The following is a 24,925-nucleotide window of genomic DNA, read 5'->3' as shown; positions in this document are numbered from 1 at the left end:
GCCTAGGCAATTAGACATCCAACCCGTAATCGCAACGACCCAATTGCAAAAGCGGAGCTCTACCAACTGAGCTATATCCCCCCGAGCCAAGTGTAGCATGCATGAAGGAGTCAGACGCTTCTTCTATTCTTTTCCCTAGCGCAGCTGGTCAGAAACCGTAAAAAGCATCAATGGCGTATACTCAACATGCTTTCTTTTGTTAGGATGCCATGGTTGATTTCTCCTTCTATGTAGCATCTCTATCTCTTCCTTGTTCACTCTTCCTAATTCTCTCTCTCTCTCTCTATCCCTAGCTACGGCTTCTCTCTTTATCGATGTATGTGAGATTCAAAATTTGAAGTGGATTGTGAGGATAAGGGATTTGGGTGGCCTTTTGATGTTTAGATTTTTATGCGTTGAACACTTGTACACCATGCTCTATTCATTGTAAAACTCTTAAAATTAAGAGTTTTTGGTGAAATTACTCTTTTGCTCTTCCTATATGTATTTTAATATAGTATAGATATAGATACGGATAGGTTATTGTAAAAAGACAATATTTCCTAGGAATGGTAAGAATAATTATGGGTCGTTAGATTAGGGGATTCAAGGGTTGAGATTTAAAATTACCAAAAACCGACATAGTTTCCTAGAATTACTTTTTCACCTTTATAACCGACATAGTTTCCTAAAATTGTTCTTTAACCATATTTTATAATGTCACATGTCAAAAAATTATTGGTTCTTACCATTCTTAGGAAACTCTTTATTCTTATTTGAACCCTTTTCTATATATTCTTCATCCATTTACGTCTTTGTTTTTATTTTTCTTAGTTGCTATTATGTGTTTAGTGTTGGGATGAAATACAAATGATTCTAATCATAATTCGTACAAAATGTTGAAAGTGAAAGAAAAAATTACGCTGTGAAATTTTCATTGTTAAATGAACAACACAATTACGCTACAACTTATTTTCAACTAGCGTAACTACTATTATTACTATTATAGCATAATTACTATTACGCTAGTTGTATTTTGAGTTGTAGTCTAATTATAACGCTACTCGTGTAATTACGAAAATGTCACCGTGTCACATTTTCTTTCGGTTCTCAGGCTTCGTAGGAGAACCATTTGTACATTGATTCACTCCTATTTATTTATGTGATTTTGGTTTTGTATTCCTCCTCATTGTTATGAAGATGAATTTTATAACAATCGTCATTGGAACTTTCAAACTAGAATCAGAGAGCATGACTCTGAAACCACTCTTGGCCCACACCCATCGGTTGTTATCTGATTCGATGATGAACCGACTTCATTCTTGTTCTTAGTCACCATAGTTACAAACACGCTTTGAAACTAAGAATGCAATGTGTGAGCAAACAAACAACTTAATTGAAATTGTGAATGCGACGATTTAATCAAACTGACTAGACGCACCGATAAGATAAGCATCGGTTGGAGGATTTTGATAACTTCCAAATGGGTTATAAAGCCGTTAACAAACTTGCCTACAAACGTGGCACATAGCATTCAAAATTTCCAAACTGGGGCAAGCAAAGAAGACCAGCATGCTATAAAATGTGGAAAATAAGATATTGTAATAAAACCATCATAAATCCTGAATTTGTACAAGCAATTAACACACACCAAACTGAAACTTTGATACACAACAAGATATTATTTATCTCCCACCAGATAACTCAATAGCATCTTGATTGTAGATGGAGTCTTCACCCCAATCAAACCGTCTTTGTAACCGATCATACTCTTGCCTACGTGTAACCTCAACATTCTGCCATTCTTCCCAACGTTCAGCTAGCCCTTCACCTTCAAGCATGCGCACAACCTCTGACATGGCGGGCCGGTCCTCGGGTGACCCTTGTGTACATAATAATGCTACTTTAATCATCATCTCCACTTCTCCCATGTTGTACCTCTTATTTAGATTGCGGTCCACAATAGCATCCAATCGCTTCTCTCGTTCAAGTTTCTTCACCTGCAACCATGCATAAAAATAATATGATCAACCTACTAACAATTTCAACTCATTAACTTATAAGTCAGTTATGTTAGCTTTTAACACTTGAAATTTAAAAAAGAAACACTAACAAAGTATCCCAAAAGCCAAAGTGCATCTTAATGAATATAACCTCCATTTAAAAGAACTAGCAAATGCTTAACTTTTAACTCTATAAGAAATTCATAACTATGGCAAAAACATTTACTCGTTTTGACCATGCCTAGGGGTGTAAATGAGTAAAACCGTTCATGAGCTACTTGAGATCGGGTAGCCAAAAGTTCGAATCGTGCCAAGCTTAAATGAGCTTGAGATAAAACTAAATCGAGCCCAAACTTCACTTATCGAGCTCGTGTAGGCTCATGAGCCTGAACCAGCCTATCATTCATATAATATTATTTAATATATTAAATATGCATTTACATAATTATTATTTTATATAAAATTTTGATAAAAATAAACTTAAATAATATATATTATGTTACATGTAACATGCATTATTATATAAATAAATATATATATATTTATAGATATATGCATAAAAATAGTTATAAATATAAAAAAAAGATTAATATATTAATAAATAAAAATAAACGAGCCGAGCTCAAGCTGAAAAACTCCTCACGAGCTGAGCTTAAGCTTGGCGGGCTCGGCTCGTTTACACCCGTATTTTACAATTTCTATTACCAAGTTCAACACTTCAACCCATTTACATGAAACTGGTTCAATTTGGGTTGCATATTGACACATATCATACGAGTAAAAAAATGTCCATAAACTACACAGGCCAAGTGGGTCAAAAGTATATACAACTGCTTAAGTCATTAATATTTAAAAAATTATATTATTATGCTAATAATATAATTATCATGCTTAAACTAATAATTAATTAATTATATAAAATCAGGTGAAATGATCAAACTAACAACGTCACTTGTCTTACATGGTCAAGAAGCAACACGTCATCTTCTTCTTCAAGTCGTGAAAAATCAATGGCACGTTGTCCCGTTACAATTTCTAGAAGCATGATGCCATAACCAAAAATATCAGTTCGTTCTGATGACTTCCCGGTAGACAGGTATTCAGGAGCTATGTGGCCCATGGTCCCACGAACTTGGGTAGTTACATTAGTCTTTCTGACATCAACTAACTTTGCTAAACCGAAGTCACCTACAACTGCTTCAAAATCTTCATCAAGCAATACATTAGCTGCCTTAACATCCCTATGAATTATTTTCGGGTTGCAATGTTCGTGCAGATATTCGAGTCCACGAGCAGTTCCTAAAGCTACCCTCTTTCGTGTGGCCCAGTCCAAAACCGCCTCTCCGGGTTTAAGTTCTGCCAAAATCATATAATATCAACAAAAAAAATAGAATTTTTTTGTTAAAATGTGTAAAAGTGAATGGGAAAAAAATATCTAAACGTCGTAATTACATTAAAGAAATTAGAAACGCTAGAGATGCTTAACTTGGGCCTACGGGCCATATACTAATAAATCCTACCAATCTATACCTAATAAGGGGGTGTTTGGGATTGCTTAGTTTATCTCCATATGACTAACTTATAAGTTATAAAGAGCATTCCCAACCTATCCCCCATCCCCATCTCTATAATTACACTAAAAAACACTACATTTCTCTCTTCTGTTTAATTAAATAATATTTTTTTTATACTTTTATCATTACAGTTTCTCTCTCCACCCTATAATTTACAAAAAATCATTACTTTTTCCCCAAATTTACAAAAAATCACTACTTTTTCTCTCTTCACCCTATAATTTACACTCACAACCACTCAAAACCCCACCCTATAATTTACAAACTCCCCTCACACAAATTTGAGGGATAGGATGGGAATACTCTAAGGTGTTTGGGAAAGTCCATGGTTGTGAGTGGATATGTTATAAGTTACAACTTTGTAACTTATAGCTTAAGACTTATATAAGTTATAAGAGGAGGTTAAATAAGGATCCCAAACACCCCCTAAATGAGAAACTGGTTGTGCCATGTGTCACAATTATGTGAACCCAACATTCTTTTTCCCGCATCTCTAATTTCACCCCTTCATACTTATAGTAAAAAAACATAACTTATATGAGATATTTGACTTCAAATATATTAAATTATTAGTTAGTAACATATACGTAATTTCAATCATATCTTATCTCAAAATATCGTTTATAATTTCTAAATCTTCATTACTAACTATTTAGTATTTTCTTTATTCAAGCCATGCAATATACGGGTATTCTAACCTAGTACAATAATAAATAAGTATATTTCAAAGAATATATTTCTTGGTTTAAAATAACGTGAGACGCACTGAGTTGTTTAGGTCACAAAACCAAAAGTTTGTGGCACATGCATCAAGTACATGAGGTGTTGCTTTATGTACAACCCGAAGTTGTGTGTCTCACATTTGTTTTACATATCAACCTTTTTATCAAGTACCTTCATAATGGCTGCTTTTTGCATATCAGCTTCCTGCAAACTCTAATTTTAACCAATTTTGACTAAGAAATACACGAGGGGCCACCTCAAGCTCACGAGGTGTTTCCTAACTCGTATTGCATGCCTCGGGCGTCTTTTGAAACCAAGTTAGGGTTATGCCCATTAGCTTGGCCCATTATAACTACGGTTTCATGTTCTGTATAATTATACTTGTAGACTGTAACATTCTACGTATCACAACTTTTGAAACCAAGTTAGGCCGGTTAAGGTCATTAGCGTAGCCCAATAAATTTAGGGTTTCATATTTAGTCTATTTATGCTTGTAAATGTAACATACTACGTATCACAATAAAAAATCTCTTTTACCTTCACATATATAAATTATAATGATAGATTCATTTACTAAAACCTCTAAAAAAAGTAGAACTTGAGTACCTCTTAGCCGATATGCAACACTTAAGTTATGCATGTAGGGATAAACCAACAACCGTTCAGTAGGTGTGGTACAAAATCCAATAAGACGTAACAGATTCCTATGAACCGCAACACTTATCATCTCAACTTCACGTTGGAATGCTGCATCGCCACCTGGACTCTCATAATCAGTCAACCGTTTGACTGCAACTTTTGTATTATCCCCAAGAACCCCTTTATAGACCTTCCCAAAGCCACCCTGACCAAGAACATTTCTCTCACTAAAGTTATCTGTGGCAACCTGTAGTTCCCTCCATGCAAACCGCTTCAGTTGACCAAACGCTATTCTTCGGTCGACTTCACCTAACCAAACAATTACAAGGTTTGGTGGTGGATTCGGTTTACATACGAATTGGTAATTTGGTCAACTAACTATACCTGGCACGTCAACAAAGACTTCACGTTTGTAGCCTTTGTGTTTACCCTTCCACAAAAACAACATCAAGCATACAACTAAAAGAAGAATGAGGACTCCAGCAATCACCACAATTACAATTCCCACCTTTGATTTCTTTGAAGCATCTACAACATAATAATCAGATGTTGTCATGCCTTTAGGCGTGTAAACGAACCGAACGAGCACGAATACAACATGTTCGTGTTCGTTCGTTTAACTTTATCGAACAAACGATCAAACATGAACAATTAAACCAACGGGACTTTCTTGTTCATGTTCATACGCTAAGAAAATGAACAGGTTCGTGCTCGTTTATGTTCGTTCGCTAAGAATATAAACGAACAGTTCACGAACGTAAACAAATGAACATAACTGAGCTAAAAGAAATTAAGTAAATGTGAAGAACAATTTGTTGGGCCTATAAGCTTATTAAAACTAGACAAAATTGTAATGGACCTAAAAGTTTTTAAGACTATATTAATGAACGTAAATTAATTAACTTAAAAAAAACCTAAACTAATGAACATCTATGAGCGTAAACAAACGAACATAAAAGAATGAACATGACATATGTTCATGTTCATTTGTTTAATTAAATGAACAAAAAAATAAGTTCATGTCCGTTCGCTTATTAAAGCGAACATAAACGAACTTTCCGCTGAAAGGTTCACAAACGGTTCAATGAACGTTCAGTTTGTTTACAGGCCTACATGCCTTACTAAAAATCCAAAAGTCAACATAATATAATAAAAGGGTGGATCAGGTAACAGGTCGACCCACAAAACAATTTAGGAGGTGATGACTTCTGACCCATTTCCATAGTAGTTAATTCTTCAAAATTGACCCACTAGATACAAAGTATAGCCCAATTTCACCCGTATACCCATCAAATGGGTCGAAACTGACACTTCTCTTAAACAATATAACAGGAGTTTAAATTAACTACCTCCAGAACCAGATGTGCATGGGTGCGTATTATTAAACCCACAGTTCAATCTGTTCCCTGTAAAACTGTAACAACCAATCAAAGTCAAACAACCCGAACAAGTAAAGTTATAACTTATGAATACTTTCTGTATATTTAAATACACGTACTTGAATTTAGAAACCTGAAACAAATGATCAGGTATTTGACCACTAAGGTTGTTGTAACCAAGCAAACTGCACACAAAAAGTCCCAATCACACCACCAAAAAAATTATATACAAATAAACACAAACGCAAATCTCGATAACTTAGATGCTAGTCAAGTTTGGTAGACTAGATAGCGAGTCTGGGATAGAGCCTTCAAGATTATTTTGACTCAATATTCTACATGTACAATTGAAAAAAAAAACATAATTAATATGTTAAAAGAGTAGGAAAATAATTCGTTAGTTACAAAAATTGAAGATTTTTTAAGTTTCCAAGTGAAGACGGTATTGGTCCAGTCAAACGATTGCTTTCCAGGTCCAACATGGTTAAACTAGTCAAATTCCCATAGTCTTCAGGTATCCCACCTGTTATTTGATTCCCTTGTAAAGAACTGAAACACAAATTATTACAATTTAAAAGCCATTTGATATATTTTTGTAACCAACAAATATAACAATATAAAGAGTTATGATTATTATATACATACAGTATTGTAAGCTTTGACAGAACGCGTAATCTTGGTGACAATGATCCTGTGAATCCCATGAAAGACATCGATCTGCAAGCAACATAAATCCAGAATCATACAAAAAAACCTTAAAAATCAGTAACAGAACTACATATCACGGTTACTTACACCGACACAACATTATTATTGGCATCACAGTTAACTTTAGACCAAGTGCACGGATTAACTTGATTCTGATTCCAATCAGTGAGTTTATCGGGTGAAGCCTTAAGTGAAGTTCTCAGATCAAAAAGAGCATCTCCTGCAAAATTTACAATTTCATATTTAAAAGTCAAAATTTAGGTAGCGGGTCAACTTAAAACGTGTCGTTTTAACCGAATCTTGTAATTACAATGGACGGGGAACCGTCAATATATACAGGAAAGAAACCTGAGTCGAGCCTGTTGGCTAAATACACTTAAAACACTAATAGTAATAATTTAATATATTTTTAACATGAAATAATTGAATATGGTGATTATTAAGCTATGAAGCACGAGAAGTAGAGCGTACCTTGAGCATCGGGCGCGACCAAATGCAAATTTGCCAACACTAGAAGTATAAATATTAGCTTCATAGTGACTTAGTTCAGCAGGATATCCACTTTGAACTCATGAATATATATTATTTCCGTATCTACATCAATAATGAATTTATAATGAAATAATTGAATATGGTGATTATTAAGCTATGAAGCACGAGAAGTAGAGCGTACCTTGAGCATCGGGCGCGACCAAATGCAAATTTGCCAACACTAGAAGTATAAATATTAGCTTCATAGTGACTTAGTTCAGCAGGATATCCACTTTGAACTCATGAATATATATTATTTCCGTATCTACATCAATAATGAAGTTATATCACTGAAATTGGTAGAGATGGAAGTGGGTTATCATCAATTTATGACATAATAATCTTTTAAAAGTTTGAAAATTTCACTCTGAAGTCAAAATTGGTTGAGAACACACACACCCATATTCAGTATTAGCTAGTTTATCAAAATTAAACCTAAACAGCAAAATAATTGGATTCGAAAGGCAGTTTCTATATATGGAAATGAACGGAAGAAGACTTACCGGTGGTTGTGCAGTGAAATTGAATCGATGATTGTTGGGTTGTTGGTTGGAATTGGATCACAGACACGACGATGGATATTTTCCTACGGTTTGTTTTCAAGAATGACCCATGTTTTGACTTTTTAGTCCAACATGTAACATTTTTTAATCCACACTAACATGATGATATCATTATTATTTATTATTTATTTAAATGAAAAAAACAACAATCTACAGTCAGTAAATTTTGAATGTTACAACTCTATTACTGATTAGTTACACGTTTAAAAAACTATTTTACAAAATAAATCTCTTTTGTTGGATGAAAAGTGATATGACATGTCATGTTTGCTATTAAACTTGAACAATAGCAGTTTTTGAGAGACTCAACCTTTATTATGTTAGGTATTACGTGTACGCAGCTGACCTGAAAGAAGTCGGACAAGACTACAGAAATCAATACAATACAACGGCTCGGGCCTTAATAACGATATTTCTAATTAATTTCTAAAACGGACAATAATACAATAAGTAATAAACAAACCAACACCAAAACGCCACGGAATAAACAAGACTAAAATTAACCCAAGCAAATAATTCAAAACTGAAATATAATCAGAACCTGGACGTCCAATTACGATTGCTTCTGGTCGGAGCTCGACAGTAGGTTATACCTTCCAGAACAAGACAAAAGATTGCAAATGTAAATCCTAATATTGCAATATAATATAATGATTGGTGGTGACAGAAGCTTCACACAAACAAAACACCAACAAATTGCAAACCACAATTTCAATATAATAATTAATAATGATGCCGGTGGTAGGTGATTTAACCACAAAACACATGACCAAATATATTAAAAATCAGTAAATACGAACACGGGATTTACGTGGTTCGGTCACGGTGTGTAACCTATGTTCATGGGCAACGAACAGGGTCTCTTCTTTTAATGAGGTGCTCAAAAAATTACATGACACAATATGGTTTATACAGAGAGTCAACTAGGGTTATTTTCTTTCTCCACAAGTTACAAGAAATAAAATAAACCGGCCACTAAAGTTAAGTGGGTGGCCATCCCGTTCAACCCTTCAAGTCTTCAACTGCCCAACCCATAACAGGTCGGGGCTACACCTGTATAAAACCCAACAATCTCCCACTTGGAGCCTCGGAACGTCTTCACTTGCTCCACCTGCAAACCAACCAGTACCAGTAATCTTTAGTCTTCAATATATACCATGTCTTCCACCTGTTCGTCGCCATCTCCTCAACACTATTCTTGGAGACCAACTGAAGCTACACAGAGCTTCAGTTTGTCCAAGGTCACAACCTTGGTAAATATATCCACCGAGTTCCTGTCTCTCCTAATGTTGTTCAACCGAATAGTCCCATCACTGACTAAACCCTGAATGAAATGATAATGCATATGAATGTGCTTCATTTTACCATGATACACAGGATTCTTGGCTAATTTCACAGCACTTTTATTATCACAGTACAATGAATAATCTGTTTATTCCCTGCCTAACTCCTCTAAGAAAGTCTTCAACCAAACAAGCTCCTTACTCGCTTCAGGAGCTGCCATATACTAAGCTTCTGTGGTTGACAGTTCTGCAGTCTAGATTTCCAACATAGTGTAATGTCCCCCATAGTGAACACATATCTCGTAGTACTTTTATAAGTCTCCTTGCACCCACCTAAGTCGGCATCTGAAAACACTTTAAGAATTGCATCTTTGCCTTTAAAGCATAATGCCATCTTTGAAGTTCCCTATAAGTACTTAAGCAACCACTTCACTGCTTCCCAATGTGCTTTCCCTCGATTTGACATGAACCTGCTAATAACTCCCACTGCGTGAGCAATATCAGGTCTCATGCACACCATTGCATACATAAGACTACCCACTATAGATGCATAAGGAATCCTTGCCATCTCTGCCTTTTCTCCATCGGTACTAGGAGACTGATCCTTAGAAATTTTTATATGACTACCCATAGGTGTACTTTGAGTAACGATTTTCTCATCGCTCATGTTGAACTTTTCTAAAATTTTCCATATGTATTTCTCCTGAGATAAAGTTAGAGAACTGTCCTTCTTGTTTCTGGTGATGCTCATGCCAAGAATTAGCTTGGCTGAACCTAAATCTTTCATTTCAAATTCTTCAGACATCTGTTGCTTCAACTTCTTAAACTTTGACATGTCTGAACTAGCAATCATCATATCAACTGCATACAACAATATTATGATATAGGAACTATTGAACTTCTTGAGATAGCAGCAGTGGTCCATCTCACATCTTTTGTATCCATTTCTACCCATAAAATCATCAAACTTGATATACTACTGCCTGGGTGCCTGCTTCAATCCATAGAGACTCTTCTTTAACTTGCACACCATGTTTTCTTTACCAAATGTTTGAAACCCCTCTGGCTGTGCCATGTAGATATCCTCCTCAAGGTCACCATGCAGAAAAGTTGTCTTCACATCCAACTGCTCCAGATGTTAGTTTTCTGCAGCCATGATACTAAGCACCAGTCTGATTCTAGTCATTTTTACCATAGGATAAATATCTCATTATAATCAACCCCATGCTTTTGTTGGAACCCTTTCACTACCAATCATGCTTTGTATCATCACTTTATCCTTAATCCTGAATACCCATCGGTTCTAAAGAGCTTTCTTCCTTGCTCGAAGCGGTGTGAGAACCCAAGTCTTGTTCTTGTTCAGTGAATCCATCTTTTCTCTCATAGCTCGCTCTCACTAAAACGAGTCTTTCAAACTCTTTACTTCAGAGTAACAATGTGGTTCACCGTTCTCCGTCAGTAGAAGGTAATTAACAGAAGGGGAATATCTCTTAGGAGGTCTAATGGTTCAGGAAGACCTCCTAACCTCTAGCTGAGGTGTAACCATTTCTTGTTCCAGTGGAGACTGTTCAGTATTAGACTATGAACTCCCACTGTCAGAGAAATCCTCAAATTCATCTGCATTTCCTTCCTCAACCTCTTCTGATGTTTCTGAACTCTGACTATCAATCTTCTCACTTGTATCTTCAAACTCTACATGTTCTTTATCAACTTCTTGTGTGAATGACTTTCTATCTTTGTGAAGTCCTGCTTCATTAAACACCGGATCACGAGCCCTGCATACTTTCCTGATCTCTGGATCCCAAAACCTATAGCCCATCTTCGCGTCACCATAGGCTATAAAAGTACACTTCTTCGCCTTAGGGCCAAGCCCTTGCCCCTCTCGTTGTCTTTTATCCCAACGTAAGCACCACAACCGAACACTTTAAGATGTTTGAATGTAACCTCTTTTTCACTTCATACTTCCTCTGGAATTCTGAATCCAAGAGGAACTGACGGTCCTCTATTTATAAGATATGCAGCAGTGTTAACTGCATCTGCCAGATGGTCTTTGGGAGCCCTGCATTTAACCTCATTGCTCTAGCTCTTTCATTCAGTGTCCTATTAATTCTTTCGGCTGCTCCATTCTGCTGTGGCGTACCAGAAACGATATTAATCATCTTTATACCCCTCTCCGCACATAATGAATTCCTTGCTGATGTATTCCCCACCATTGTCAGACTTTAAACACTTCACTTTCAGATTCGTTTCCATCTCCACGGCTACCTTCCATTTCTTGAAAACCTCAAATACCTCTAACTTGTTTTTGAGAAAATAGACCCATAGCTTCCATGTAGCATCATCAATAAAAGTAACGTAGTAGTTGGAGCCTCTTAATGACGATACTAGTGTTTGTCCATACACATCAGTATGAACAAGCTCAAGCTTCTCTGCTTTAATGGATTTTCCTGATTTTACAAAGGTGACCCGTTTCTTCTTGCCAAGCACACAAGGTTCACAAAACCCTGTATCAAGTTCCACCTTTTTCAAATTAGGGAATTTTCCTTTCTCTGCCAGTATCTTCAAACCTTTCTCACTCATGTGACCGAGTCGTTGATGCCACAAACATGATGGACTCGATCCACTAGCCACTGAATTTACCTTTCCCGCTGAGATTTCTGCCATGTACAACGTACCATTTTTTTCCCACGAGCAATTACCAAGTTACCCTTTATAAATTTCTATTGCCCTCCTCCGAAATTAACACCATAACGTTGATCGTCCAGCTGCCCAATTGAAATCAACATCTTCTTTAGTCTAGGAATTATCCTGACATCTTTCAGAGTCCATGTAGTTCATAAAGGAGTCTTCAAGTCGATATCCTTCATCCCGGTAATATCTAGAGCCTTATCATTAGCCAAACGAACTTTGCCAGAGTTTCCCGTTCTGACATTCTTCAAGCTCTTTGTGTTAAACGTAGCATGGAAAGACACACCGGAGTCCATGATCCAAGACTTAACTGTTTTCTCAACACAGCAAATTAGGGCTTCATCATCTGAAACTTCTTTTGTATCAGCATTTACTTCCGAAGTAGAATTTACTTCCCTTTTCTGTTGAGGTGCTGGAGAGTTAGTACATTGACTTCTGAAATGCCCATTCTCCTGGCAATTCCAGCAAATAATATCTTTTCTTGGCCTAGACTTGCTTCCTTTTCTGGATTTTGATATACCCCTGTTGCCTCCTTTGTTCTTGCTCCGCCCCTACCTTTAACACTTAGCAAAGTGCTTGATGATTCTCCACTATTCCTCCTTCTAGAATCTTCATTCAAAATAAAGTCACGAACTTTGTTAAAAGTCAAAGCATCCGATCTAACTGAACTGGTGATTGTTCATGATCAACTCTCACGTAATGAAGATAAAAGTAGGCAAGCTTGCAATTCATCATCAATCTTGAACTTCACCGATGATAAACGTCTCAGGTGAGAATTGAAGGTGTATATATGTTTGGTAACAGAACCTCCCTCTTTCATGTGTGTGTTAACCAACTCCCGGATTAGGAACACTTTGTTTGCAGACGATGGTTTCTCATACATGTTTGACAATGCCTCCATGATTCCATGTGCTGTGGTTTTGTCTAAGATGTTGTAGGCCACGTTCACAGATAAGGCAAGCCTAATCATTGACTTTGCCTTCTTGTCAATAACTTTCCACTCATCTGTAATCTTCTCAGGAGGTTCCTCCAAAGCCACATCCAAATCCTTTTGTATCAGCAAATCCGTGATTTGCATCTTCCACCATCCAAAGTTTTGTCCATCAAACTTCTCGATTTTCGTTTTACCCTCATCAGCCATAATACCGGAGATCAAAGAGTGGGAGCCAACGCTGGCTCTGATACCACTTGTTAGGTATTACGTGTACGCGGCCGACCTGAAAGGAGTTGGATAGGGCTACAGAAATCAATAAAATACAACGGCTAGGGCCTTAAGAACTTAACGGTATTTCTAATTGATTTCTAAAACGAACAATAATACGAGAAGTAATAAACAAACCAACAATAAATCCAACACCAAAACGCAGCGGAATAAACAAGACTAAAATTAACCCAAGCAAATAATTCAAAACTGAAATCTAATCAGAACATGGACGTCCAATTACGATTGCTTCTGGTTGGAGCTCGACAGTAGGTTAATTTAAATAATGATGTTGGCGGCTATTGTATATCTTCAGGAACAAGACAAATGATTGCAAATGTAAATCCTAATATTGCAATATAATATAGTGATTGGTGGCGACAGAAGCTTCACACAAACAAACACCAACTAATTGAAATCCACAATTTCAATATAATAATTAATAATGGTAGCGGCAATAGGTGATTCAACCACAAAAAAACACACGACCAAATATATTAAAAAGCAGTAAATACGAACGCGGGATTTACGTTGTTCAGTCACGGCGTGTAACATACGTCCACGGGCAACAAACAGGGTCTCTTCTTTTATTGAGGTGCTCAAAAAATTACATGAGACAATATGGTTTATATAGGGAGTCAACCAGAGTTATTTCTTTCTTCACAAGTTACAAGAAATAAAATAAACGGGCCACTAAAGTTAAGTGGGTGGCCAGCCCATTCAACCCTTCAAGTCTTCAACTGCCCAACCCAAGACGGGCCGGGGCTACACCCGTATAGAACCCAACATATCTAATACTAGCATAAGTGCCCGCGCGTTGCTGCGGGTTCATGTAAATTATCCCCTCGTATTGGTTTGTAGTGTTTGGTGTGGTGTGTAATAGGTTATCAGTATGAGCGCGCTGCCACATTTGCAAATGGTTTATCGGATTTTTTTTGTGCGGGGTGCGCACTAAAATATTGCATGCACACACATACACACACACACACACACACACATATATATATAGGGTAAGGATCCTAAGAGAACCATTAGCAAATTGAGAACTTTGAGAACCATTTTGGACAACTAAAAAAAACATCTAAAAAAATATTTAAAAAATTATAAAACAAAAATAAAAATTTAAAAAGTAAAAAATCCAAAATTCTTATATTTCATTCCGGTTTCATTAAAAAAACCATTTTTTTTCTTTTTAATTCGTATTATACATATACACATATGTATACTTTTATTTAATCTCTAGTTACATAATGTACACATATGTTTATTACCATTTACCTTAAATTATACATATATGTATAGGAAAAAAAACATGTGTGTACATATTACACATATATGTATAATAAAAAAACGATTTTTTTTCTGTTTAATTCGTATTATACCTATACACATATGTATAATTTCATTTAATCTCTAGTTATGTAATGTACAAATATGTACATTATCATTTACCTTAAATTATATATGTGTATAGGAAAAAAACATGTGTGTACATATATGTACATATTATACATATATGTATAATTTAGCTAAACCGAGAATTTTTTTACGGTTTTTTTTTTGTTTTTTTTAAAACCGGGATGATAAATAAGAACTTTGGTTTTGTTTACTTTTTTTATTTTTGTGTTTTTTTTTTGTTTTATGATTTTTTTTATTTTTAGGTTTTTTTGTGGTTCAAAATGGTTCTCATAGTTCTCAATTCCTAAAAAGTTCTCACATGATCTTGATCATATATATATATATATGTGTGTGTGTGTGTGTGATGCATCATGTTTTGTGAATACTTATTAATAAAGTAGGTTTATGGGTTTTGTGATTTTTAACAAACACGTAAACAGTTTATGAATCCTAATTAAAACATAAATAATGTCAAAACTCAACTTCATCATTTCTCACCCACAAGGCTACCAATACACATTTTCATCAATGGTGCGTTCTTATGGAACTGCTGTCTGCCAATCATTTCATTTGCTATTTTTCTAATAAAATAATAATAGGTTTTAAATAAGTCCTAAAAATAAAATAATAAAACTTAAAGCAGCCAATTTTAATAAAGAACTTATATGTCTTAATGAAACTCTCTTTACTTGCTAACTTTGTAATTTTTATCACATTGCGCACCACATGACCAAGATTTCCAACCCGGTGTGCATATCTTCCAAACAGCAGCCAGCCAGCCAATGTTGCCTACATGAGTAAGCAAAATCATTAAATGAAAACTCAAACTTGTTTCCATATAAAAAATCAGATATGTTGGATTGACATGAAAATTACCTTCACAAAAGTTACCTGATCAACTGCATTAGTAAGAACATAATTTTTGTGAGGTTGTAGAATCTTTTTCAAGACACTACATTCTCGTAGCAAGTGATTGATCATAATATTGTTTTTGCTTTCTAGGATAGAAACTATTATGGTATCAACATGATGATGCAACATGTTATTATATGAATACCTACACAATAACAACATAATTTTAAGTAAAACTTCAAATTAAAATTAGCTACAACAATCAATAGTTATTACAAGTGATAAGTTACTCCTGTTTCGCAATTTCATTCCAGGTCTTCAATGAAGCTGCTATACACTCCACCTGCGCATCATATATAAACCACTTCTTATTCTAACCTTGCTCTATATAGTGTGGAGTTATAATAAGAAGTGGAATGTGTCTAAAAAGTGTAAAAAGTAATCTGGTACGTTAGATTTGGTGATCTGATGGTCTAGATGGAAAGTGTGATTTGTAGGCTGTGTGTTTTATTTTAATACATGCTTTATAACACTCTAGTGACATATTCGTCTAGTGTGTTATATTATATATGGAAACATTATCAGTCTATTATTATTATTTTTTAATCCAAATTGAAAAACAACACCAAAAAAATCATAAGATATATTACTGTGTGTTTTAACTTTAATCCAAAATTTAATCCAATTTTAAAACACAAGACCAAGAACATCAAGAACAATAACAAATTATGCTGAACATGATGAACAAAAACACAATAAACATCATAGTAATACATCAACTTTAAACACTAAAAACACCACAACTATGAGGTAGAACACAATAGTCCATTAAATCAATATTACAAAAAGCCTTTCGCAGAAAATAATCCGTCAAATTCATCCACACAACCACCAACGAGTTCATGAATGTCTATTAAATCCATTAAATCGATATTAACACTCCTCAATATTCAAACCCCAACTCAATATTCAAAACCCTAACTTAGTATTCACACTCCTCCGAAACAAACCCCAACCCAATATTCAAAACCCTTAAAACCAAGAAAACCACAAGCCGAGAGTGCAACTACAATGCACGAATGATTAGGCTAGAACCCGCGTTCCAACATCTCATTAAATAGATCCAGCCCCTCTTTAAACAACCCGACCTGTACATACCCGTTAATCATAACACTCCACGTCATGTTATTCCTCTTTTACATTTTATCAAACAATTGGCGTGCAACATCCACTTTCCCCAACTTTATATACCCATTTATCACCGCAGTCCACGTAACAACATCCTTATTCAAACTCCCATCAAACAATCTCCGACACCCGTCTAACCAACCACAAATAGCGAACAAATGAATCAATCCATTTAGCACAAAATGATAACTTTCCCACCCCAAATAACGATTGAACACGATGGTGGTGATGCCGGTGGTACCTGAGGTTGAAGACAACAATGACGATTTGTAGTGGTGCTAAAGCCGACCGACAGTGAGTCGAACCCGGCGGTGGGTAGCGGTGGTGACTTCCGGTGGTAGCGGCTGGCTTGAAGAGAGAAAAAAAGAGATGATAAACTACGACCCCAGACGGACGAATCGCCGGCGGCATTGAATTAGAGCTGTAACAGTCACCGCCGACCACCACCATTTACCGATCTAAGTAAGTGAAGATAGACTGATATAGAGAGGCACCAACCGTCGACCACCACGCAATAGTCACCGCCGCAACAATCATCGCCGACCACCACGGTGGTACCTGAGGTATGCACCAACATTGTGTTGAATTATCTTGGTTTAACTTTGATCTTAAAAGGTATGCACAGACAATGTGTTATATATATATATATATAATTCCAACAATAATAAAATACCTATGGAGTATCCTACCCCTCTTTGTTATATTTCATCCAATAATCCATATTACTTTTTAGGAAAAAAACCACTTCTTATTCCAACCTTGATATGTGTGTGTGTGTATATATATATATGAACACACACTAGGTTTTATCCACCGTATTATGGGGGGTTGTTTTACATTTTTTATTTTTTAATATTTATTTATTGGATTTTAATTTTCTTTAAGTAAGAAAGTTAATAATATACTTAGAGTTTAACGATGAAAGGGTTTAACAAATAAATGATATGTTATAACTCGTTTAAAAGCTATCTGGATTTGATGGCTCATGACCCGCTTATTTTTTTAACTATAAAATTGTTTCTTAATTATAAATAATATTTTTTTTAAATAGGATATTAATTTTTAGTATATTCCTATTTTATAGGATTTTCACATAAAATATTTGGTAAGATTAATTTTTTAATTTAATAAGATGTTATAACCTATTTAAGAGATATTTGGGTTTGGTGAGACCCATACTCATGAATTCGGGTCAAATGCATGAGAAGCCTTCATTTACAAAGAAAACAATCTGGTGGCTTGAGAGAATTTAGGGAGGAACCAGAGAGCTTTTAAAGACTTTCGTTTATATATATATATATATACTAGATTTTATCCCTTGTATTACGGGGGTTATTTTACATTATTCGTTTTTAATATTTATATATGTATATTTGGATTTTAGTTTTATTTATTGTAAGAAAGTTAATAATTAATTTACTTGAGATTTGATGATAAAATGGTTTCACAAATAAATGATATGTTATAATCCGGTTTAAAAGCTATCTGGGTTTGGTAATACCCATTACCCGTTTATTTTCTTTATTATAAAATTGTTTCTTAATTATAAATAATATATTTTTAAAATAAAATAGGATATTAAAGTATATTCCTATTTTATAGGATTTTCATATCAAATATTTTATGAGTTTAATTTTTAATATAATGAGTTGTTATAACCCGTTTAAGAGCTATCTGAGTTTGGTGAGGCCTTTACATGTGAATTCGGGTCAAATGCGTGAAAAACTTTCATTTACAAATAAAGCAATCTGATAGTTTGAAAGAATGGTTGCTTTACATTTTTCGTTTTTTAATATTTATTTTTTGGATTTTAATTTTCTTTATTGTAAGAAAGTTAATAATATACTTATGGGTTTGATGATGAAAGGGTTTCATAAATAAATGATATGTTATAACCCGTTTAAAATCTATCTGGATTTGGTGACTCATGACCCGCTTATATTTTTTACTATAAAATTGTTTATAAATTATAAATAATATCTTTTTCTTTTTAAATTGGATATCAAATTTTAGTATATCCCTATTTTATAGGATTTTCATATCAAATAATTGGTAAGATTAATTTTTAATTTAATGAGATGTTATAACCCGTTTAAGAGCTATCTGGTTTTGGTAAGATCCATACCTATGAATTTGGGTTAAATCAATGAGAGGTCCCCATTTAAAAATTAAGCAATTTGATGGTTTCCATAAAAAGGAGAAGCGATCACATCGCGACACGTAGAATTTTAGGAGTTTCGTTTATATATATTATAGATATATATAATTGACCTGGTTTGCTAGAAAAATCACTTATTTGACACATTACTCAATCCGCTCACCAAAGTACCCAAATCTAGCACGAGCGTTGTATGATAAAAACGCCATAAATCTAAAAATTCACTAAGTGTTGTATAAACTTTTGGGCAATTATAAAAAGTCTTTAAAAATTTAAAAACTTGATAGTTGTTTAAAGGTAGAAAAAGGAAATTGGAAATTTTGACTTTTAAACTAATTTACTAATATAATATAGATTACCCCGCCTGTAGTTTTTAGTTACAAGTAATTTTTGAATACTTTGTAGTTAATTCTTATTGAAAGTTGTTATGTGAATTGCTACATTAATTTATTAGTAACTTATTTTAAAAAACATATACTCGCCTTAAAATGGTACAATAACAAACTAACTCCCTACCAACCAAATGCTTGTGGGGCGTGACACACTGCCGCAACAAGCGGGCTCTCCTACTAATAAACTAATGCATCAAGAGCCTTAACGCAACACGTAGGGTATGTCTTTTTGAAACTAATTTACTAATAAACTAATGTATCAATTCACAATAAAAATTAAGTAACCTTTTTATAATCAATTTATAATTAAAAAAAACATGTAACACGTCGTCTTAAAAGCAAAATAAAATGAATGAGCAGACGATTCACCATTAGGAAACGTTGTTCATCAAATAAGTGTAGCTCTCTACCATCTTGGAGGTTTTTTATGTGGCATGTGCGCGGAAACTAACACAAAGATAATAAACGAAATGAACTATACGTTCAAGTTCGCTTTATGCATACACGATTAAACAAAAGATAAACAACAAATATTAATACTAAAATAAGGTTTAATATCCTTACACGGCTTTCTTTAATCTTTAACCGTCTCACTAAACTTGAATATACAGGCCCGAGTTTTTCAAAACAAATGACACATATCTTCTTATCCAAAAGATAGTAGCAACTTGCAAGAGCCTTGGAACTGACGTGTGTATGATTAGTCACCTGTCCTAGTTACTGGAAAAATACAAAAGAAAAGGGCTATTAGCAATGCTACTGTTTAGTCATGAAACCAAAAATGGTTACGAGTTGCGTAAAACATAAATTCCTTAATGAAACTTTAAGCAAAGTTTTAAGTGAACTTTAATCATGAGTGAACTAATCTACTTTTAATCAAGAGTGATGTGGGACTTTTATACCAGGTATTGCTTGTTTGAGGAAAATTGGTACTATTTCAGTTTGCAAACACGTTTGATTAGTTAAACGGGTCGTGCTCTTGTCGAGCTGATGGATTGGTGGTAGTTGTGTGAAACTTAGAAAAGAACAAAAACAGTAAAAAAAGGCAGTCTAAAAACATAGAGCAGAAACATAAAAACACTTCTTAGATGTGAACTATCAAATTGATACTTTTTTAAGACGGTCCATTATTACCGAAACCTATTTTGCTCAGGACCTATTCTGACCTGTACACATTATGAACCATCAACATTCTTACCTTCGCATCAACTTTTGCACAACTCAACTGCATCTTTCATATTCGGCCTGCATCTTTCACATTCGGCCTACATGGATCCTGTATATATTATATTTATGCCACTTGTGTCAAAATTCAAAACAACATAATACATAAACTTAAAACAAAAGAAAACAAAAATGATATCTAATAATTCCCTTCTTCATATTAATAAGCACTCACTTAATTATTCAAAATAAACAATAAGATGCGTTAATTATATGCCCCAAAAAATAATCTTTCCAAACAAAATGACATAAAATCACATTTGTATACCATTGATGGATCACTGTGTATTTTCTTTGAGATGTTATCCCATATGACGAATATCACATTTAACATCTGTGTCGATTGACCCGAATTTTTATCCCAAAGGTAAGTGTAGATTGGAGGAATGAGTTTGGTCTTAAAACTTTGATCACCAAAATCTTGTCTTAAAAAAATTTAAGACATCAAACTATAAGCAACAAATTTGCGGTTGGTCGGATTCGTTGGGTAACGAATAAAAAAGGTAGTACATTTGGGGGTGAGAAAAGTGGAAATGACGTGACAAGTATAAGTATAATAATCAAAACCGTTTTGTGGCAATTCTGCTTACTTGGAAAACAATAATGTGACAATTATGAGTATAATTGATTGACTCATTATTTAAAATAATTGATCATTATTATGAGAATTCGAATGAAATAACTCATAACATAAAATTAACTTACTGATTGAGTTCTAACAATGAGGCTGCTACCAAATGAACAAAGGGTCTACAAACCCCGGTGGCTTATCCACGTAAATCTCTTCCTTAACTTCACCATACAAAAACGCGGTCTTAACATCCATCTGATATACCGTGAACCCCATGAAAGACGCATAAGCCAGAAAAATCCGAATGGCCTCAAGTCTAGCTACAGGAGCATAGACTACGGTGTAATCTAACCCTTCAACCTGACAAAAACCACGAACAACTAACCGTGCCTTGTTTCTAACAATAACTCCCGTGTCATCTTGCTTGTTTCGAAAAACCCATCTTGTATCTAGTGCTTTCTTTCCCTCTGGCAGTTCAACTAACTTCCACACTTTCAGTTTATCGAACTGATTCAACTCTTCGTGCATGGCATCCACCCAACTTGGTTCTTGAAGAGCCACTTCCACCGACTTCGGCTCAATCTGAGAGATGAAGCAAGAAAACAAACAACTGTTTATGTGTCCTGTTTGACTTCTGGTGGACACACCTGCTTCAAGAGGCCCGATAACGTTCTCAATAGGATGATTTCGTTGGGTTCTTGTCGGAATTGGCTGTTCGGGAACATCTCCAACAGGAGATAAGTTAGATAGATTTTCACCGACATCAGTGAGAGGATTCTTAAATCCAGAAGTTGTCGTACTATGTGAGTACGAAGTGCTGGCAACGTAGTCATTCGGAATGACATCGGGAAACAAAGTGCTCCCAAAGATTTGACGAATAGGACTCTCCCCCTCAACTGCCGAATCCTTTACTGAAGATTTTGGAATATGCACGGTTTCTGTAACTTCTATCGATTGGCTGATGGACGCAGGTGGTTTGTCATCAAGTGGTTCTGCGACATCATCATCCAACAGAGGAGATATGTGAGATACTGCATGTGAACTTTCTCTCTCAGTATCTACGGTGGCACCACCTGAGGTTTCTGTGTTGATGACCAGAACTACATTGAATGGCTTGAAGAGTTCATTGTAGTCGAACAGCCAGTCCGGACCAACACGTGCATTAGTCTCGTTTTCTTCCAGCCAACGAACATCATAAGATTCAAGAATCTGTTTAGTTGACTTATTGTAGATTCCATAGGCGGTGTGACCAGCATACCTAACAAAGTAACAATCATCAGCTTTGGCACCAAACTCCGGAGTAGACTCAAGATTCAGTAGAGTACACGGACAACCTAAGGCTTTGAAGTGTGCAACAGTAGGCTTATGACCATAAACGATCTCATACGGAGTTTTCATTTTTGATTTGTTGATTATCACCCGATTCTAAACATAGCACGCCGTGTTGATGGCTTCAGCCCAGAAGAACAGAGGCAATTTAGAGTCACACAGCATGGTCCTTGCTGCCTCGATAAGAGTCATGTTTCTCCTTTCAGCCACGCCATTCTGTTGTGGTGTCCGAGCTAAGCTGTACTGACGAAGCACCCCCTTTTCTAAACAAAAATAATTCAATGAAGCATTCTTGAACTCCGTACCATTGTCACAACGAATTCCTTTCAGCTTCAGATTCAGCTGATTTTCCATCAGCACCACGAACCTCTTGATCAGCTCTGCAGTTTCACTCTTATTTGATAGGAAAAATACCCAAGTAAAACGTGAGTAATCATCAGTGATAACCAAACAATAAGAGCTGCGAGAAAGACTTAAGACATGAACTGGACCAAAAAGTTACATATGCAATAGCTGAAAAACTGATGAGATGGTATTAATCAGTTTTGGCTTGTGAGATTTTCGATGATGCTTTCCAGAGCATAGGCCACACATTTTTCAATGGTAACAAAATCTTTAACGGGTAATCCACGTACCAAATCATTTTTAGCAAGACGATTCAGATTTTTCATATTAGCATGACCTAGACGGCAATGCCAAAGCATTGCATTATGTTTAGACACTTTTGAGAACAAACAGGTTATTTCATCAGGAACATTTTTGTTTATGTCGATCACATAAGCATTATCTTTTCTTTGTGATCGAACAAGAATCCAGTCTTCAGGTATAATGATACCTGGTTTCAAAATCAAACACTCCCTTTTAGTAAAATGAGTTGAAAACCCTTTATCACAGATTTGTGACACGCTCAACAAACTATGCTTCAGCTCTGGAACAAAATTAACATTCTCAAATTTCAAAACACAGTTACTTACAGTACCCTTCTGTGTGACCTTCCCTTTTTCTCCACCCGCAAAGGACATATACCCACCATTAAAAGTTTGAATGTCGTGTAGCTGGGAAATGTCTCCTGCCATGTGCCTGGAACAGCCACTATCAACATACCAAGGTCTGATGATATTCCTCCATAGCTGCTCCTGCACAAAGTGTGGGATTAATTAGATTTTGGCACCCAGTCCATAGTGACACTGGGTACTCCTGACTCGTCTACCCTGGTTACGGGCTGCCATGACATATGTTCTCGATTATCTAAAATGGAAGAAGAAACCTTCTTTACCGGAGACTTAGGCATCCATTTATATTTACCATTGAAAGATTTAATGTTGTTTGTACGAATGGATGGTTCAATGTCTGGTTTGCGTGTAGAGGGAACAAATGAATTTGTTCTCCCGACAGGCCGAGGCTTAGAAATCGAGTTCGTTTTTGAAGTAGAAACCTAGTTTCTATTCCTTTTACTAGACATGTTAGGCTTGTTCTGATGAGGACTAAACCTACCAGCTTTGTTCCTGTTCCAATTACCGTAAGAAGGATTTGCCTTGTGATACCAAAAATTTCGTCGATAGGTATCACGAGGCATATTCCTCTGGTAAAATCCATAGTAAGGCACATATGGACGATGTGGACAGTTTCTAGCAATATGACCAGGAACCCCACAGTTAAAACAAGTTTGACGTTTTACATAAAAATCATTATGGTGAACCTTTTCTCTTGACCTATTGTGTGGGTCAGGACATTTAGCTTGATATTTATCGTTTGACTCATTATTCGATTCGACCCCCTTTAGTTCATTTGAGCATCCCTCTTTAGTGAACTTGGTGGTGAGCAGTTTTTAGTTAAACTTTTATTTTTAGTTTTCTTATCAAAAGCCACATCATCAGATTTCACAGTTTTAACAGAATCAACCACACAATTGTCTTTGCCCTTAACACTAGAGCCCACACAAACCGACGACATAACAGAATTCAAAACAGGCAGTTTAAGGAAACATCAGAGTTAATGTCTTTATTAAACGAAACACAAGAGTCATCATCCTCATCAGTCCAATCCTCAACAACTACTTTATCTGCACATGAAGTAAACACATTAGAATCGTTCACTCCTGAAGTGGATACATCTGTATTCACAAGATCAGACTTGTTATTCTTATCTTGTTTACCGTACTTCATGCCCTGTACCTTTTCTTCCTGTTCTTTGATGACAGGAAGTTGAACATAGTTGTTATTGTAAGGTGGGGGTACCTGACTATAACCTATACCACTACCTTCGTTTTCTTTCCACCATAGTTGATTATCAATCATTGAGCTAACTATTTTACTGGAACCCTCGAATTTTTTAAAATCAAGCTCAGCTCTTTCAAATTTAGCAGTTAAATTCAAAATTTCAATTTTGGAGGCTTCCAGTTTAGCGGTTAATTCAGCAATCTCCTGCTTGGCATCTAGATGGTGACAACACTTTATGCTGTATTCAGATTTAAGCTTAGAAAAATCCTTTTGATTTGCTTCAATTTTATCAAAAAAGGCTTTTTCATTTTTCTTAAGTTTAA

General features: G+C 35.3%; 1 pseudogene across 1 annotated transcript; it reads right to left on the bottom strand.

Annotated features, from left to right (window-relative positions):
• Nucleotides 1-1,578: 1,578 nt before the first annotated feature.
• On the bottom strand, nt 1,579-7,549 carry LOC143630085 (putative LRR receptor-like serine/threonine-protein kinase At5g10290; annotated as a pseudogene). Its single transcript, XR_013153093.1, has 11 exons — nt 7,477-7,549; nt 7,093-7,225; nt 6,943-7,014; nt 6,703-6,846; nt 6,548-6,632; nt 6,417-6,469; nt 6,268-6,332; nt 5,303-5,446; nt 4,886-5,227; nt 2,944-3,338; nt 1,579-1,979 (listed from the first exon to the last, which is right to left on the bottom strand). The product of XR_013153093.1 is annotated as a putative LRR receptor-like serine/threonine-protein kinase At5g10290 (transcript).
• Nucleotides 7,550-24,925: the final 17,376 nt, after the last annotated feature.

Source organism: Bidens hawaiensis, unplaced genomic scaffold (assembly GCF_021521415.1).
Source record: "Bidens hawaiensis isolate Kalapana, Puna unplaced genomic scaffold, B.hawaiensis_p1.1 tig00005523_1, whole genome shotgun sequence".
NCBI lineage: Eukaryota > Viridiplantae > Streptophyta > Magnoliopsida > Asterales > Asteraceae > Bidens > Bidens hawaiensis.
The sequence above is the reverse complement of the archived record's forward strand: the minus strand, read 5'-3'. Positions and strand labels throughout refer to the sequence as shown.